Source organism: Lepidothrix coronata, unplaced genomic scaffold (genome assembly GCF_001604755.1).
Source record: "Lepidothrix coronata isolate B3197 unplaced genomic scaffold, Lepidothrix_coronata-1.0 Scaffold143, whole genome shotgun sequence".
Classification (NCBI taxonomy): domain Eukaryota; kingdom Metazoa; phylum Chordata; class Aves; order Passeriformes; family Pipridae; genus Lepidothrix; species Lepidothrix coronata.
This window is the reverse complement of record NW_016690323.1, coordinates 2,213,243-2,226,262: the sequence shown is the minus strand read 5'-3', so window position 1 is coordinate 2,226,262 and position 13,020 is coordinate 2,213,243. Positions and strand designations below refer to the sequence as shown.

The window sequence follows — 13,020 nt, the reverse complement described above, 5'->3', positions numbered from 1 at the left end:
CTCAACCTCATTCTCCCTTCATGTTCCCTCCCAGCCTATGCTGAGGAAACAGATTTTGCATTACTATTGTTAAAATACATAATAAAAAAAAAACTTTTAGCTTCCTGTAATTGGAATATATACTAATGTAGTAAGACATGAAGTAAATATGAAATTACAGATAAATTGCCATAATAATGATTGACCTTTGTAGCAAGGTCAAGTTCAATTAGCAGATTGATTTAAAAATAGAGGTTGTAGCACTTATCAAAAATGAATAACATATTTCCATATTAGGATAAAACATTACACTAGAAAAAAATAAACAAAGAAACAAAACCCCTATTTTGGATATAAATCGATACTAGAAACTTTATCTGCAGTTCAAGTATTTAAACTCTTAACTTCCATTCATGTACAACATGTTGATCTCACTCTCTGTTCTCATTAATCAGGGCATGAAACAGCTGCAATACACTGAAAAAGGATAAAACACTTCACAGGACTGTGACTTGGTGCCCAAGATTTAAGAGTCTTGGTGTTATTACACAACTCAGCTAACTTAGAGTAGTATTTCACAGCTACCATTTGGAGCTTCAATAGTTGTTGTGCTTAAATTACACATGCTCTTACTAGAGAGATTTAAACCAACTAAGTCTAACTGATTTTGATGAGAAATGTAAAAATACCATCCCATCCTTAACCTTTTCTAAATGACCAGTCGCTGTTAGACAGTGATTGGTCATTGCAGTTGGTATTTTACTCAATACTCAAGTCTATAGAGACAAATTGACACAAGTTTCATGGATGCTATAGACCTGTGATCTGCAAAATCCTGATATATTTAGAATTAGAAACAGGGAAATTTATTAACAGAATATCTAAGCATTCCTGAATTTTTATAGTGTTTCTGATTTCCACAGATACAGAGACCACATGCTTTAATCTAATTCAGTGTCTGCACTACATCAGAAGTCTATACTGGCCCTAATTTTGGTTTACTGTATGGCAAATAAAATCCTGGACACAAATTAATCATGCTTTGAATTACATTTCTAGTATTTTCCCAGTAACAGTCTTAGCTTAATACTCTACTTCAAGAATAGCTAAGTCAATAAAACCTTTAATTCCATAATAACTCAAATGTAAGGATCTCTCACCTATATAGAGACAAATATTAATGTATTTCCCACTACCAAAAAATTCATCTTTAAGTGAGAAGGCTGGAAATCTAATTTGAGTGATGACAGTAAAATTATACTAGTGAAATACCCAACACAGAAAAAAAACATGTACAGCAAAAGAATGTACAGCAACAAGCACTTAGAAGAACTAACTGTTTACAGACAGTGAAAAATCCTTTTGATTATCATCAAAACTATTTAGAGGAACCAGAAATATAGGACGGCTATTCCAGAGGCTGGAAATCTATTCCCAGCTTGACTGCAGGTTTTATGCGTGACCTGAGGCAAATCAGTTACTGTGTGTTCTACGATCTCCACACTGAAAAAAATACCTTTTTTATTCTCCTCCACATGAGTCTGGCTGTGATTTCTTAGTGTTTTATTGAGCATCTTACTAGAGGTGGCATTTCATTTTAATCAAAAATGTTCATAAATGGCTTTTTGAAAGATGGGGACTTCAGAAGTAATAAAAATGGAGCTAAAGAAAACTTCCCAATCCCTATCCTTATAGATCAGAATTACAGGAAAGAACGTTGAAAAGCACAGAACTGTAAACAAAGCTGCAGGACAAAAAACTGCATTTTGAGACAAGGAATAACAGAGAAATTTTTAAATACTTGTAATATGTAACTCATACTGGTACTGTAGGTTCAGATTAAATATATTCAAAATTAAGGAGCATAGTTGTTGCAGAATCACAGAACAGTTGAGGTTGGAAGGGATCTTAGGAGATCCATCTAGTCCAGCCCACCTCACAAAGCAGTCACCTAGAGCAGTTCAGCCATGGCTACCTATACCCAGTAGAATTTGGGGTATATCCAAGGATGGAGACTCCACAAATTCCCTAGGCAACCTGTTTGAGTGTTTGATCACCCTTAAAATACGGAGGAAAATAAAAAAGTCAAAAATATGTTTTTACTTGTGTTTAAAGGGTATTTTCTGTATTTCAATTTGTGCCCATTGCCTCTTGTCCTCTCACTGGGCACCACTGCATCTGGCTGTTCTCTTTACACTCCTCAGATATTTGTACATATTCATATGATCCCCCTCAGCCTTCTCCACGATAAGCAGTCACAGCTCTCTCAAACTCCCGCCATATCAAAGATGCTCCAGTCTTTTAATCATCTTCATGGCCTGTCACTGTACTCTTTCCAGCATGTCCATGTCTCTCTTGTACTGAGCTGCCCAGAACTGCATGCAGCACTCCACGTGTGGTCTCACCAGAGCTGAGTGGAGGGTCATCTCCCTTGACCTGCTGGCAATACTCCTCCTAATGCAGCCCAGCACAGAGTTGGTCTTCATTGCCCCATGGCCTTTCTCTGCCAAGCTGTCACACTGCTTTCCAACCAGTCAACCCTCAGCCTGTACACTGGTACAGTGGGATGGGATTCTTCCTTCCCAGATGCAGGATGTTGCTTTTGTTAACTTCATGAAGTTTCTGTTGGCCCCTTTCTGCAGCCTGTCCCTCCCTGTATGGCAGCACAGCCATCTGCTGTATCAGCCACTCCACTTCTCCTCAGTTTGTATTGTCCATATACACTCTGCATTATCATCCTGGCCATTAATGGAGATGTTACACAGCACTGTCCTCACTAACAACCTGAGGGGTACACCAGTAGTGACTGACCTGTGCCACTGATCACAAGACTTCTTGCTACATCACCTTCCAAGGGACCGAGGTGAGGCAGGCTGGTCTGCACTTCCACAGGACCTTCTTCTTGCTTTATCTGAACATGAGTGATATTTGCTTTCTTTCAGTTCTCAAGAGCCTCCCCCAGCTGTCTTGCAAAGGTAATGGAGAACAGCCTTGCAATGCCATCAAGCAGTTCGCTTAGGACCTGGAGATGTAGCCCAAGATACTCAGTTTTGGGCCAAGATACTTGTGTTAATGCAGTTTAAGTGTTCCCAAACTTGATCCTTCTTTGCCTTCCACCTCCCACTGCTTTTGGGCACCTGGAATTGCAGAAGGCTGGTCTGAACAGCAAAGACCAAGACTGAGTATCTTGGCTTTTTCCATGTCCCTGATTAATGAGTCCCCTAACTCATTCAGCAGTTTGCCCTAGTCTTCCCTCTTCTGCTGATGTACCTACAGAAGAGCTTCTTGTTGGCCTTCACATCCCTTGCTAGATTCTGCTCCAGATGGGCTTTGGCTTTACTGACCCCAGCCCTGTATGACTGTTTCTCTGAATTCCTTCTGGGTCACCCATCAGTGTTTCTGCCTTTTGTACTCTTCCTTTCTATATAGGTTTTTACAGAAGCACCTTGTTCATCCATGCAGCAGACTGCTATTAAGACTGTAGGACTATCTCAAACAGCCAGATTGCTACTCTCTGTCTTTCACTCTACCTTCCATTAAATCTAAAAGTGAAATTCCCTGTAGTAAAATCACACCTTTTTTCCAAGACTGCTTTTCCTATAATTCCTTACAAACATTCCTTACAACATTTTCTTCCCAATGCAGATTTTCTTTTATGAAAATCTAGCATTTCTAGACAATATCTGGGGCCCAAATTGGCACCAAAAATCCTAGTTCCAGTTACTGTATTTTAATTCTTTTATAGTTATTAAATTTAGTAGGTAAGTATTTTATAGCTTGGTGTATTTTGGAAAAAATTAAAAGTTTGTGATATAGTACTGTGCCAAACAGATCTGAAGTTTACTCCCAGGCCACTAACAGTCTTTGGTAACCTCTTGTAGGTGGCTTATTCATTGCACCTCTATTCTGAACAGACAGAAGAAGAATAATACTTCCTCACCTTGAAGAGACATTATGCTGATACGTTCACTTGCTTTTGCAGCTATGTATAAACATTACATGTGTACCTACTGAACCACTACAAATTTTGGAAACAGCTTATTACTACAAGAGTGCTGGTTAATTTTAGTACTTAAAAGGAGTTTATGAAAAAGGGACATGGGCATGTAGTGATAGGACAAGGAGGAATGGTTTTAAACTGAAACAAGGCAGGTTTAGTTTAGATACAAGAAAGAAATTCTTTACTGTGAGGGTGGTGAGTCACTGGCATATGTTGCCTAAGGAAGTTGTGGATTTCCCATCCCTGGAAGTTTTCAAGGCCAGGTTGGATGGGGCTTTGAGCAACTTGGTCTCGTGGAGAGTGTCCCTGTCCAAGGCAGGGGAGTTGGAACTAGATGATCTTTAAGGTGCCTTCCTACCCAAACTATTCTATGACCCTATGAATTGCCCAAAACAGCCACATGCTTTTAATAAAGGACAGGGTTTCAGCTGTTTCTAGTGATTCTCATGGTAAAATCACATTTTCCTTCCCAGCCTTTAGCAGCAACCCTGGTGAAAAGAGAATTCTCATGTTACAATGAGTGGAGGAAATTCTTTTTTTTGAGACAAATAGACTGGAAAGCAGAAAAATAATACACAACACACCCTCCCTTCCCCTCTGTTTACCAACAGGAAATAAGAGCCTGTAATTACTTTTGAATTCACATTCCCTTTGTGACCAGGCTCATTCATGTACATGCTATTTTCTCTCATTCAGAAAACACAGTAAAGCTTCTTCTCCAGAAACAAACATCTCTGACCAGAACAGGGCAGATCAGTACTTCTCGGAGTTTTATACAATGTGGCTCATGCTTGTCTACCCATCAAGGAACCCCTTCTCTGGCTGTATATAGGCTCCAGCTCTTACTCCATGTCTAAGCCCTTGAGTTATGGAATACAACACAGTGACTCACTTCAATTCATGGGAAAATCAGGGAGTGGATACCCCTGAAACATATTTCTAGGCACAGATGGAGAAGAAGGTAACTGCACACAGTTAGCATGGACATACCAAAGGTAAATCATGCCTGAACATTAAAGAATCTTTTCTAAGACCCCAGCATCATACAAGAGAGTAGCACTTCGCATTCCATTTGCTGTTCAACAGCTTTTATTGCTAAAATACAACAAATGTAGTAGTCACTCACTTGTCTCCTTTCGGCAAGTTGAGCTGTTAATTATGGACTTCGCCTTTTCCATTTTAAACTGGTTGATGGTAATTTTTTCCATTTAAAAAATTTAAATTGCTATTAAAAAATAGGCCTAGTGTAAAACCAAGTAAAACTAGAAATATGGAATAAGTGTGCTAGAATAAAACTTGACTATAGTTGTTAGGTTTGGGGGCGTTTTAGTTGAGGAAAGTACTTTCTGTACAAATACATTCTCGGTTTTATAAAACCTGCCACTTTACATATCTATTGTATAAGAGGATTTGGCACCTTGAAGGTAAGAGAATCTATGTGTTTTACAGTGTGCTTGCTTTCAGGTAGTGATGCAACAGCTACTTTTCATCGGAGCTAAAAAAGGCAAATTCTACTTCGGCTTCAATAAAAGCTCAAAAGTATTCTGAAATCTTTGATTAATGATGCATGCTCCATCTCTACTAACAAAATCAGAGGCTCATAAAGTACCTAGAAGAGGCATGGAAAGATATTTTAGTCCACGTTTCCTCCAAGGTAATACTAACTTTATACGGATTTGCAGGAACAGGTTATCTATCATCTTCTTCAGGTATTCCATTTTATCACTTGAAACTTTTTCTGGTCCACTTTCATCTAACATCTGCATCCAAAGACAGAAACACACAAACACTAAAGGTGCTGCACCTCGTAAGCCTGCATTCATTGTTTCTGCAGAGTTAATGTTCACATGTCCAGCTTCCAATCACAGAATCCCTAGACAGAATAATGAGGGCTCTAGATCTGGCTTTTCACATTACCTGTTTTCCTTTCTGTTTGAATGGAGTCTGCATCTGCCTTTGTCAGCCATCCTTGGACTATTCCCAGAAGACAATTGCCTATGATGTTCTTAAAGCCCTTAGTTATGGAGATTGTCTACCACTGAAATGTATTCCCTTGTGTAAACCTTCCTTGTTGCCCTTTACACTCAAAGCGCTGTTGTAGGACAATGACACAGACATAAAACATCAATAAATGAACTCAAAACCCAAAGGCTGGTCCTAACTCACAGAGTTTTGTAAGGAAAAAAAACACTTGATAGGACAATTGTTACTACTCTTCCCTTGGTACACTCCAACTTTGTTCAAATCACACTAAGTGTTCATCAGGAGAAAATATTACGAACACACAGCTATTAAACGAGCCATAGGGTTGTTCTGCTTTTTGACCAAACTACTTTACAATTAACCAATCAATGACCAAACCAAATTTATATCTACAAGTACTTTTAAACAAAACTAAGATATAGAATTGCAAATGGTTTTCCACAGGGGATGTAGGTTATGGAAGTCTTATATCCTGCAATGTACTAAGATTAGGCTTAGAGGTAGATATGATTATGTTGTGTGAAACTTCTCAATAAAGTACTATCTTCAAAAGCATTTATGAGCGAGAAGCTCTACTATCCTCTGGAATGCGGATCAAGTGTCCTATTTATTTTACTGGCTTTTCACATAAATATGAAAAGCATGGGAAATAGTTTTTAAAAATAGGTATGGGTTAATCAGATTTCCTCTTATGTTTCCTGATCATGTCTCTTTGGTATCTGCTCTCTTCTATGTAAAGTACTTATATCCTCATAATTGCTTACTTGTGTGTAATATAGGTACTATAAACTTCTGAGATTCATCCAATTTCTAAGCATTAAGTACTTAAGGAACATCTCCAGTTGCTATCCTTCCCCTGTGACAAGAGCTAAAGGACTTTGCCTAGAAAATTTTGCCCATGCTGTCTGCTATGCTGTGGCAGTCATGAAAGGGAAGGTGCAACCACTGTTCAAAGTTTCAGGTCAAGCAGCCAACAATAGTTAAGTCTGAGTTGAGATAGTACCATTAAATTCTTCAATGACTGAGGCATGAGCACACATATTTTGGGGCCAGTAATTTGGAGCAGAAAGGCAGGGCAGGTGCTCCTTAGCACTAAACCCACCAAAACTTCTGAGCCAGAGCATCCCATTATCTTTGCACACTTGTGCTGGAGGCTGAGTTACATCAGAACTTTCTCCACACACTAAGAAAGCTGCAAAAAAACAGCTAAAATCATTAAAAATGTATTAATCATATCTAAGCTGTATGATGAAAATTTTAAAACTACAGGACGATCTTCAATCTTCTTCAAATTAGCCAGGCTTCAAAGAACAGGCTAGGTAATTGTAGTCTTCTGCTATCTTAATTCCAAGAAAAATAATTCTAGTTATTTTTTATAATGCTTTTCTTGTAAGAAAACCCCTTTTGGTGGAATATTTTAAGAAAAAATGATTAGTCTAAAATCTCCTTTGCACAAATATACTACAAGTTTAATAACTGTTTGCAGACAGTAGACAGAGATGCTGATCACAAGGACCTGGATGAGAGAAAGGTGACAACAAAATCAAAGCACCTGTATCAACAGTCAATTTCTGAGTCACCTGAACCTATCACTCAGTTCTTCCAATTAGATTCCTGATATGGTCTTACGCTAGCAAGAAGTCCGGGAATAAATACGATTAATATTCATCTTTTTTTTCCCTCCCCCCCCCTTTCTTTTTGTTTTGTTTACTTTTACATCAAAGAGATGCTTCTCAAACAATTAAACCAAAATACACTTTGTAACTTGCTATGTTGGCCCCACTGATTCATCTGGGGAAACAAAAGGAAAACTGAACTAGCCTACTTATATGTATGATACACTGACCTTACTTGTCTGGGCTGAAACTACCATCACTAGCAGTTCCAGAGATGTAGCAGTTAACACCAAAAATAAAAACAGATGTTTCCTACAATCTAAGGCAAGTTTCAAATCAGCAGTGCTGACCTTAAACGCATCACATTAATTTATCCATCACCTGCAGAGACTGCAAGGGTGTTCCTTCAACACCACAGATAGTAGCTGATTTTCAAGTTGCCAATTGAAAGATTATCAATCAGTGAAACTGGTTAACAGCACCCAGAGATGCCAAGAGGGCATTCATCAAGCTTTACTGAGCAGCAGCCTCTAAGGGTGCTCACTTGCTCTACAATTATCCAAAGTGGTGGAGGATTATTCACCTCATGACGTAGTTGCTGCTTTTAAACTATCATTCAAGATGTTGAACAGGTTTTTCACACACGTAAGCACACAGCAAAAACGTAAGGTATTTTAACTACAAAAGAGAAAAAAACCTGCTCACCAGACTTTCCTCTCTAAATTACAAATCACAACTGCTAAACCCTCAGAAACTTTCACTTGCACTTCAGAATATAGCCCTATACACTCAGAAGGGGAGGAATATATCACTCTCCCTTCCATTAACTGGTATGGTAAATGGCCTGTGAACACAACACCATGAGCGCCAAGACAGAGCCTGGAAGACATGGTTTAATGTATTATACCTGTTAGTTAATGAAGATCTTAAACTCATAGGAGAAGCCACTGCAGCAAAACACATGGACAGGCACTGACAGGCTAATAGATGATGAGAACAGCAGAAGCCCCAAGGCAGGCTGGTTATTGAAGGTTAATGAGCTCCTCCATCTTCCTCGTGCCCACCCCACCTATCTGGAGCAGCACCAAGCCACAGAAGCCCATTTAATTAATTGGTCCTGCTAGATACCAGGTCTTTTGCTTTTTATCTGCATTAGAAACTGGTTGGGTTATAACTCTGAATGAGAAGGCTGAAGTTTTCTTCATGTGTTTTCTAAATATACCTTTCAGGTTGATAGAATGAAAATACTAATTTTCTATATGTAAAAAAATTGACTGACCAAGTTTGAAAAAAAATCAGGCATATTGTGATTTTTACGTTTCTAATAGAGACCATCTTTTTTATTATTATTTACAATCCTTTATCTATTTAAGACTCAACTTCAATGGGGTGGGAGTTTAATGAAAAATATAAAATAAATATTCCGACACATAAAGCACAGTGACTGGAGGAGAGGAATTGTTTTCTTTGCAGGTTAGTAGGTGTTTTTAAACAAGTCTTATACTAGTTTTACTTCCTGCTGCCCTAAACACCAAAGACGAAGGCAGGATGCTCTTGCTCTGCCTTGGAGCATCTTTTTGGTGCCCTTTATATTTGGACCAAAATTGGGCTGAATTGGTCTAGGGCACAAAACAAGGAGTTACCACCCCAAATAGCCTGAAGATTTAAACAATCCAGATCTGAAAAGAATGCCCTAAGACATCCTGATGAAGTAATATGTCCATTTTTAACTAAGGAACAACAAAAGTTGTAATATTGTTTGAATACCAAAAGGAGACAAAGACATTTAAATGGAGTGAGAAAGGTGGTGTGATACATGTGAAATGAGAAAGAGGATTCTTAAAGCAGAACTAGCACAAAACAACGACAAGGAAGAAAAAAAGACAATATTATTAAGTCTAGCATCACTAACAATGATGGAAAAAGCACACACAAATCAGCAAGCGTCTCTTGCAGTGTGAGCCTACATCATCTGATTTAGAGTAACCATTCACATATGCTATGAGTAATCAAGAATTATTCATATGAATAATTATATTCATTACAAATAATCAGCAATTGAGAAAAACTACACTTCGGAGTCTCTGCATAAATTTGTTATCATTGGACAAATCTCTGTCCCTGAAATCTTACAATTCAGTTTAGCTGTTTAATTCACCTGCCTAGAAACCTTGTGAATAAGCAAATAGGATCAATACTGAAATACAGAGAGAAGTTATATTGTCAAGAGGAGGGACATCTTTCTGGATAAGCAAGCCCCAGCAGTATTAAAAAGGAGACTGATATAAAGTACATCTCCTCTTACTGATAAGCCAAATAGAATATTCTTGTTCTAAGGATAGCTGGAAACTGGTTCTAACCAGTTGTCTGAGGAAGTTCCAAAAAACAAGTAAAAATACAACAAATTTTAAAATTACACTAACATTTCTCTAGTAAGAAAAAGAAATAATCTATGAGCAGAGTCCAAACAGAGTAAAAATGGATTTCCCCAGTAAAAACTGGGGAAAAATTAAAAAGTGGAAACCATTGTTTATTTCAGAAGAGTTGTTGGATAACATTAATACAGAAAATTCGTTTTCTGTCTCTAAAGAAGGATTCATGCATTTTTATCTGCAAATCAGGATTTATATAATAAATGACCACATTTTTGTATATAGTGACAATCAAGATGGATTCTTGAAATCGACAGAAATAAAATCCCTCTCCAGCACAAACTGCCCTGGATTACCACATGACGCTAAGTTTTACATGCAACATGCAAGAGTTACTCCTGATCTTGATGGTTGCCAAAGGCTATAATTAATCCCAGAAATTACTTTCTATAATTGTGCTAATAGTGAGGATGAAAATAATAAGGAAGCTGTCTATAGGAAGGAATCACATATCACCTTTCCATGGGACCCAAATGTAGCTAAGAATACACAATCCCAATAATGAAATTAGTTTATAATACAAGACACAAAGACAGCTCCGCTACCAACTTGGTACCACTCGTAAGGAATTTTGATACAATTTAAATTTAGATATGACAGTGACAATTTGAACTTTAAAGGAATATAATTAACCTGCACAAAAATTATTTAATCCTTTGTAAATTCTAAAAGTTATAATTATGAAGCAACAAATTACCACAAAACAAAAGTTTCCTGCACTGTTTCAAAAAATACACTGTAATTTTTTAAAAATTTATTGCACATTTTGACAGCAAGAAATTGTTAGGAAACAACAGGAAACAATAAATATTTTTAAGTACCTTTCTGAGTACTCTTATTCTTTACTCCACTCTTTTACATAGCAGAACGTCACAGACACTTCCAATTCATACACTACCTTGTGAGTAAATGCTGTGCCTAGTACTTGAACACAAAACAGTTGATGCCAATGAAATCTAATGCCAATGTTCTTTGTATACTTTCCATTTTATGTTTTATTTTAGGTTCTATACCTGAAATTTCCAGGTGTTATTTCTCTAATCAAACCATAAAAACTTTTGGAAAAGCTAGTTCTTACAGCAACTTCCGAAGTAACACTTTGTCACACTATTATGGGAAAAGGAGAACACGTGTTGAGTTTTATAATCTCCCAATACCCTACATCTAACATCTTAAACAAATATTAAGACAAAACACAGAGTCCCTCTAAAAATTATCATTTCCTTTTAAATTAAAGAGAGCAACAAAACTATTAATTCCTTTTTTATAAAAGCTAGATTATAGCTAATAACCACAAGGGGGTAGTAGTGTGATGGCAATGCTCAGGTGCAGTGTCCTGTGCCGAGCAGCACACAGCAACGCAAGCACTCTGGCTGTGTGAAATGAGCACTTTTCTGCAGTGGGCTTTTGAGTCTTTACAGCACACATACAGAACCTACATAAACGTGGCCAATTGCAGTATCAAGATCTGAAATTCGTGAGACTCAAGGGAGAAGTGATGTGAGATATCATTTCATTCTATAAATGTTTTGTTATGGAAAACCAGAAGTCTCAAATTAACGTTTAGTGAGAAAATACATAAAAGAATTTTGGCAGTCATTTACTGAATGCTGACATTTTCAATCACTAAATTATGGAAGAGTAAACATTTTTACTCAGGCAAGTTGCTAAGTTATCTGTGGTTAATCACTTCTGCTCTTACATATATATTTGGATTTTCTATACATGAAAGAGGATGCTCAGGCTTTACTCTTATAAAAACACAGGTTAATTCTTATTCTCTTTTTAGTATAAGATGCAGTCAATCTTTTCTTCTCTTACTTACATCAGCCAGTATCATAAATAACTCACAAGAGTTGGTCTAGTGAAAGTCACTTGCCTTTTTAAAGTATATAAATATTTATTAGATTTCTACTGCCGGCAACATAGTAGAGAAGAAAAAAGGTGGAAGTGGTTACTTTCTGTATAAATAACTCTAAGTACATACAAGTTCATACAGTTCAGCTAAGCTTTATAACAAAGTGGTTGTGCTATGTGATTTGTTGTTATTCAGGTACATCGATTCACAGACTTTTTATTATTTTACTCACATATATTCTATTTTTGATCTATAATAACATATATTAAAAATATGTCTTATTTTTAGACATATAGGGGTCCCAAATACAGTTGATAGCATTGCTATATGGTCAGAGCTTGCCTAGTGAATACAGCCAGGAAAAGAAAGGAGTCTTGAAGTTCCCAAGCCAAGCTGAGCTACAGGCCACTGACTTGTTTCTCTTCAACCTTTCTTTCCCTGATGTTTTCACAAGTAATATGTTGCAAAGTCAAACTCCAGCCTTCCTACAGTTTCTGAACAGGAAGCATTTGTACTAAAACCAAAAGAAGTATTGTTAAGGGCTTGCCCAGACTTGAAAGTTGGTGCACATTATGCGAGTGTTTGACACAAAAGCGTAATAGCCGATCCCTAACCCAATGTGCAGTCGCTCTTACCCTCAAGCAAAAGCATCACATTCCTGTTTGGTTTAATCCCCAGTTAAAGCACTTCTCCTTTGCTGTCAGGATGATTCATTAAATCAACACCGGAAGGAAAAAAAAAGCTCAGAATGGGGCAACTTATCTCATGGTAAAACCCAGTAAAGTCAGAGTAGACAAGTGAGGTTAGGTAGAATCATCTTCAGCAATTACCAACAAAATTCAAGAGCAGAAAACTTATTTGCCACACTAACTCTCTCTGAAAAAGGGGAGGTGTTTCTTAATTAGGAATTTTAACTGCCTGGTTAAATACAACATCATGTCACTTTATCTGAATGATGTCACCATTTTTAATAATATAAAATTAATATAAAATACTATAATATTACTATTGTGATAATATAGTATTACCACTAAGGGATTATTTGTTAAATTAATATTCTCCCCCTAAGCCAGATGAGACTAAGTAGTTTGTTCTGGCACAAATATATTGGTAACTAAAATGCCTGTGTTAAACAGGCTTAAAATGACCATA

At 37.2% G+C, this 13,020-nt stretch overlaps 1 protein-coding gene across 2 annotated transcripts in view; it reads right to left on the bottom strand.

Annotated features, from left to right (window-relative positions):
• DGKH (diacylglycerol kinase eta) overlaps positions 1-13,020 on the bottom strand; it is a 156,621-nt gene that overhangs the window by 77,920 nt on the left and 65,681 nt on the right. The window lies entirely within an intron of this gene.